The following is a 7,472-nucleotide window of genomic DNA, read 5'->3' as shown; positions in this document are numbered from 1 at the left end:
TCCAGATCCTGATAACTCTCTGAGTGATTTTTTCCCCCTCATCACCTCTCTAGATCTTTTTCCAATGATTTTGAATCTATGAGTGCAAAAGACAAGGCTGAAACGTTTGCATCCATCTTCAGCCAGAAGTGCCAAATGGATGAGTCATATTGGCCTCCTCCTGAGGTTCCCACCATCATAGAAGCCAGTCTTCAGCCAATTCGATATACTCCACGTGATATCAAGAAACGGCTGAGCACACTGGATACAGCAAAGGCTATGGGCCCCGACAAGATCCTGTATATCGTGCTGAAGACTTGTGCTCCAGAACTAGACGTGCCTCGAGCCAAACTGTTCCAGTACAGCTGCAGCACTTTCATCTACCTGACAATGTGGAAAACTGACCAGGTATGGCCTGTCCACAAAAAGCAGGACATGGAAACATAGAAATATAGAAAATAGGTGCAGGAGTAGGCCATTCGGCCCTTCTAGCCTGCTCCGCCATTCAATGAGTTCATGGCTGAACATGCAACTTCAGTACCCCATTCCTGCTTTCTCGCCATACCCCTTGATCCCCCTAGTAGTAAGGACTTCATCCAACTCCTTTTTGAATATATTTAGTGAATCGGCCTCAACAACTTTCTGTGGTAGAGAATTCCACAGGTTCAACACTCTCTGGGCAAATCTGGTCAATTACCACCCCATCATCAACAAAATCATGGAAGGTGTCATCGACACTGCTATCAAGTGGCACTTACCAATAACCTGCTCACCGATACTCAATTTGGGTTCTGCCAGGACCACTCGGCTCCAGACCTCATTACAGCCTTGGTCTAACATGGACAAAAGAACTGAATTGCAGAGGTAAATTGAGAAAGGCTGCCCTTGACGTCAAGGCAGCATTTGACCGAGTGCGGCATCAAGCTGCCCTAGTAATATTAAAGTCAATGCGAATCCGGGGGAAAACTCTCCACTGGCTGGAGTCATACCTAGCACAAAGGAAGATGGTTGTGGTTGTTCATCCTAGCCCCAAGACATTGCTACAGGAGTTCCTCAGGACAGGGTCCTATGCCCAACCATCGTCAGCTGCTTCATCAATGACCTTTGCTCCATCATAAGGTCAGAAGTTCGCTGATGATTCAGTTCAGTTCCATTCATAACTCCTCAGAAAATGAAGCAGTCCATGCCTACATGCAACAAGACCTGGACGACATTCAGGTTTGGGCTGATAAGTAACAAGTAACATTCATGCCACACAAGTGCCAGGCCATGTCCATCTCCAACAAGTGAAAGTCTAACCATCTCACCTTGATATTAAATGGCATTATCACCACCGAATTCCCCTACCATCAAAATCCTGGGGTTCACCATTGACCAGAAATTTAACTGGACCAGCCACATAAATACTGTGGCAACAAGAGTGGGTCAGAGGCTGGGTATTCTGTAGCATGTATCTCATCTCCTGACTCCCCAAAGTCTTTCCACCATCTCTCTCTCTTAGGTGGTCCCTCGGGTCGAGGATGACTTGCTTCCACACCAAAAAGGGATGAGTTCACAGGTGTTTCGATGAAGGACCTGATATTCCTGGTCCCAAACTACGTCTTAAAGGGTGGAAGATGCCTTTGCGTGGATTTTTTAAATGTATGGTGGCCATTGCACACCAGTCATAACACGGGCTTGACAGAGCTAGGTCTTATTCCAGTGGCAAGGATTAACCAAGATGACTGGAGACCTGCTCTGCTGCACGGACCTAGTGCGCACACATATCGCAGTGTGGGCTGGCCCGTGCTGCCCCAAGGCCCTCGCCTCTGCTAAGCCTCGAACTCTCGCCTCTCCTGGGCCCCGATCAAATCGCTCGATGATCACACGCCGCTCCCTCGCCCCAACCTCGCCGCTCCTGCTGCACCTGCCCACACTCCAATCACCGACCGAGACCTTCCACCATCTGTAAGGCACAAGTCAGGAGTGTGATGGAGTACTCTCCATTTGCATGGACAAGTGCAGCTCCAACAACACTCAAGGAGCTTGATACCATCCAGGAGAAAGCAGCCTGCTTGATTGGTACCGCATTCACCAACTTCAACATTCACTCCCTCCTCCGCCGGCGCACTGTAACTGCAGTGTACACCATCTATAAGATGCACTGCAACAACTCACCATGGTTTCTTCGGCAGTACCTCCAAAACCATGGCCTATACCACCTGGAAGGACAAGGGCAGCAGGCGCATGGGAGTGCCATCACCTGCAAGTTCCCCTCCAAGTAACGCACGATCCTGACTTGGAAATATATCACTCTTCCATCATTGTCGCTGGGTCAAAATCCTGGAACTCCCTCCCTAACTGCAATGTGGGAGCACCTTCACCACAGGGATTGCAGCAGTTCAAGAAGGCGGCGCACCACCATCTTATCAAGGGCAATTAGGGATGGGCAATAAATGCAGACCTTGCCAGTGATACCCACATCCCGGAAGGAATTAAAAAAAAATCTCTAGTTATTGACCCACTTGACAGAGGGAATATTTTTTCCCTGTTTACTCTATCAAAACCTCTCATCATCTTGAAAACCTCTATTAGGTCACCTCTTAACCTTCTTTGTTGTAAGAAGAAACAGTCCTAACTTTTCCATCCTCTCCTCATAATTGCTGGTAACATCCTGATAAACCACCTCTTCTAATGCCATTACATTTTTCCTGAAATGTGCTACCCAGAAATGTCTACAATACTCCAGCTGAGTCCTAAGCAGGGATTTATAAAGTTCTAGCATGATCTATTTGCTTTTATATTCTAAAGCTCTATTTATAAAATCAAGTAACGACTTAGATGATGGCATAGAAAGCCACATTTTCAAATTTGCCAATGACATAAAGAAAGGCGGTATTGTAGGCAGTGTAGATAAAAACATAAAATTACAATGGAATATTGATAGATTAAATGAATGGACAAATGTGTCGCAAATGGATTTCAATGTAGGCAAATGTGACATCATCCACTTTGGACCTAAAAAGGATAGAACAGGGTACTTTCTAAATGGTGAAAAGCTAAAAACAGGGGAGGTCCAAAGAGACTTGGGGGTACAGGTACATAGATCAATAAAATGTCATGAACAGTGTTGGGGTAAAAGGAAGACTTCTCTCCTTAAAGGTGGATTCCCTGATATAAGAAATCAATGCCTATCCTCTGTATAGCGATCACGGAATCAAACAAACGATACCTCGGTTTACCGGTTTTATTATTTGAACATGCTTGGGAAATGTTCCAATGAACACTTCAAAGTACAAGAGTTCTACAAGCATAGTTATACGATTTTTTGATTTGTGCGACCCTCCTACAAAACCACCGATTGGCCTACGGCTCAGACTGGCTCTGAGTGGCTCTCCCACACCTGTCCATCTCCCATGATGTCACCCTTCTGGAATGTGTTCAACTTCGCCTCAGTTTCTCGATGTGTTGATTGACCTTGCTTCCCAGGGTATGCTATCTTTCGAGGATGTTGATTCTCCACTGTCCTTGTGTTTCAGTACTGAGTGTATGTTTTCATCTTCTATTTTCTGTGCTAAGGGTCAATGCAATGTTAGCTACTTCAGATGGTTCTTTAACCATCAGGAATTGCTGCCTCCCTCTTCTTAACCCAATGTAAGCAAGTGTATAAGCGTGCTTTACATACATAAGCGAGTTTTACATAATCGGTCAATATTACAATCCATACTGACAGACAGAGGAACTCCCGATTTCTCAGAACCTCCTAATTCCCTATGCTTCTTACTCAAGTGTACTCTTTACCCCCTTACAAATAAGTACAGAAAATAATCAAAAAGGCTAATGAAATGCTGACCTTTAAATCTAGAGGATTAGAATACAAGGGGGTAGAAGTTATGCTGCAGCTATACAAAATCCTGGTTGGACCACATCTGGAGTACTGTAGCAGTTCTGGGCACCACACCTTCAGACTTGCAGCTCCAACGCGACCAACTCCGGGTCAGGTGCCACTTGTGGTTTCGCTGTTGAAGTTGAATGCATAGCTTTGTCTTGGCCTTCATCTTCATGATCTTGTGCTTTAGTTGGAAAATGTATCCAGTTTAAACAGTTTAGCTACTTCTCATCTCTTTTGCTCCTCACATAGTTGGCACGCTTTCCTTTTTTTTGCCCCCGATTTGTATGTAGAATGCATCTCTAGAAAAAGTGCATCTCGAGTCTGTTTACATCAAGCCCACACAGTGATATTTGTGCGCACTAGCTCTGTGCAGCAGAGCTGGACTCCAGTTGTCTCGGTTAATTCATGCCACTGGACCAAGACCTAGCTCTGTCAAGCCCGTGTGGAGGCTGGCGAGCAACGGCCACCACACGTTAAAAAAATTCAGGCACAGGTATTTTCCACCCTTCAGCATGTAGTTCAGGACCTGTAATATTAGGTCCTTCATTGAAACACCTGCAAACTCATTCCTTTTTGGTGTGGAAACAAGTCAAGCTCGATAAGAGAGACCGCCTTTGACGATGATGATGATGACATCAAGTCGCGAATAACATGCGCCTGAGTCCTCGTGACTTCGGTGCACTCTTGCTCTGCCACTTATGTCATATTGTTTACCCTTACCCTTAATCCAAACCTGCCTGGCCCCAATCTAGGCTTGGGCCCCGGGCGACTGCCCCATCTGCACTGCCGCACGCCCCACCCCCCGCCCCGTTTAATCTGTCCCTGCTCCCTGTTAGAGGACAGGTACGAATTCTGCTCCAATCTGGTGATTATAGTTGTAAGCTGGACTGTATGCTCATCGAAAGTACGACTATACGAACTCTGCTGGGTAGGAAGGCCTGCCTGGGTATGGACATGATTATATACAATGATAATGATGAAATTAATAGAACACCATCTACTGGAGTAATGGTATAGAAACATAGAAAATAGGTGCAGGAGTAGGCTATTCGGCCCTTCGAGCCTGCACCGCCATTCAATGAGTTCATGGCTGAACATGCAACCTCGGTACCCCATTCCTGCTTTCTCGCCATACCCCTTGACCCCCCCTAGTAGTAAGGACTATATCTAACTCCTTTTTGAATATATTTAGTGAATTGATTGGCCAGGCTGCACTGCAGCATCTATTCACAGGTGCGACCCAACTACTGACCAGCACGAGGACTTTGACCTGCTCCGTTTCCGAGCTGGGCCGGTTCATCCCTCTTCATCGGACCTGGTGATCCCAGGTTAACCGAGGACCACCATGTGGATACCGGTCTGAGTGTGGACACCCGATCGGCACAGGCGACAGCAGACCAGAACTCCAGAACTCAAGCAATCCTGCAGCCTCAGCCTCCCAGCAGCGGGATCAAAGGCGTGCGCCACTGCACTGCACCCGGTATATGCGATCAATGTCTACAAGCCATTATCCAAGGGAATTTTGGTAGATTGCAACTAATGTAGAGATAGTGGATGTATTGGTTTAAAATCTACCAAAATTCCCTGGATTCTGGAGAGATCCCAGCGAAATGGAAAAGCGCAAATGTAATGCCCCTATTTAAAAAAGGAGGGAGACAGAAAGCAGGAAATTATAGACCAGTTAGCCTAACATCTGTCATGTATTCAACTATCATTGTAACCCATGTATAAGCTGAGCTAAGTTGTACACCTTGAGAACATTGACCGCAGGGGGCGAACTTGTGGGAGACACTCCTAACCTGGACTTTCAGGTATAAAAGGGGAAGCTCCACCCACCTTCATCACTTGAGATCTTGGTAATAAAGGCAACTGGTCACAGAGTGACCTTCTCTCAAATATGGGCTCGTGTGCATTTATACTGTATAGTAAGGACATATTAACATCTGTCACTGGGAAAAAGCTGGAGTCTATTATTGAGGAAGCAGTAGCAGGACTTTTGGAAAAGTTAATACAGTCAAGCCGAGTCAGCATGGTTTTATGAAAGGGAAGTCATGTTTGACAATTTTGCTGGAGTTCTTTAAGGATGTAACAAGCAGGGTGGATAAAGGGGAACCAGTGGATGTCCAGAACGCATTCGATAAGGTGCCACATAAAAGGTTACTGCACAAGATAAAAGTTCACGGGGTTCGGTGTAATATATTAGCATAAATAGAGGATTGGCCAACGAATAGAAAACAGAGAGTCGGGATCAATGGGTAATTTTCCGGTTGGCAAACAGTTTTTGTGGGGTGCCACAGGGATCGGTGCTGGGGCCCTAACTATTTACAATCTATATTAATGACTTGGATGAAGAGATCGAGTGTAATGTAGCCAACTTTGCTGATGATACCATGATGGGTGGGCAAGCAAGTTGTGAGGAAGACACAAATAATCGGCAAAGGGATATAGGCAGGCCTGGTGAGTGGGTAAACACTTGGCAGATGGAGTATAATGTGGGAAAGTGTCAGGTTATCCACTTTGGCAGGAAAAATAAAAAAGCAAATGATTATTTAAAGGAGAGAGATTACAAAATGCTGCAGTACAGAGGGACCTGGGTGTCCTTGTGCATGAAACATAAAAAGCTAGTATGCAGGTAATGCGGGTAATGCATAAAAGCTAGTATGCAAGTAATCAGGAAGGCAAATGGAATGTTGGCCTTTATTGCAAGGGGGCTGGAGTATAAAAGCAGGGAAGTCCTGCTACAACTGTACAGGGTATTGGTTAGACCACACCTAGAGTACTGCATACAGTCTTGGTCTCCTTATTGAAGGAAGGATATACTTGCATCAGAGGCAGTTCAGAGAAGGTTCACTAGATTGCTTCCTGAGATGAAGGGGTTGACTTATGAAGATAGGTTGAGCAGGTTGAGCCTATACTCATTAGAGTTTAGAAGAATGAGAGGTAATCTTATTGAAACATATAAGATAATGAGAGGGCTCGACAAGGTGGATGCAGAGAGGATGTTTCCATTCATGGGGGAATCTAGAACTAGGGGGCATAGTTTAAGAACAAGGGGCCGCCCATTTATAACTGAGATGAGGAGGAATTTCCTCTCTCAGTGGGTCGTAGATCTGTGGAATTCTCTGCCCCAGAGAACTGTGGATGCTGGGTCAATGAATATATTAAAGGTGGCGATAGACAGATTTTTGAACGATAGGGGAGTAAAAGGTTATGGATAGCAGGCAGGGATGTGGAGCTGAGCCCAAGATCAGATCAGCCATGATCTTATTAAATGGCGGAGCAGAGTCGAGGGGCCAAATGGCCTACTCCTGCTCCTATTTCTTATGTTCTTATGTACTTATTTTCTTAAGGAGAGTTTAATACTGAAACACCCTCGGGTATTCAGTGATAGGGTTAGAAAACTTGAAGGAAAATATCAAATCAGGCACGACAAGATAGTAGATCTGGTCCAACATGTCCAAGTTGTGTACCAGTGGTTTTAAGGGATAAGTTGAAGGAAACCCAGGATGGTCTGGTCAGACAGGACACCATCGCTCCTGTAACAATGCCAACCTAATGGATCAGTTCGATGATAGTCGTACCTAAGAAGAATGGCATACTACGCATCTGCTTAGATCCTAAA

Source organism: Pristiophorus japonicus, chromosome 14, assembly GCF_044704955.1.
Source record: "Pristiophorus japonicus isolate sPriJap1 chromosome 14, sPriJap1.hap1, whole genome shotgun sequence".
NCBI lineage: Eukaryota > Metazoa > Chordata > Chondrichthyes > Pristiophoridae > Pristiophorus > Pristiophorus japonicus.
The sequence above is the reverse complement of the archived record's forward strand: the minus strand, read 5'-3'. Positions refer to the sequence as shown.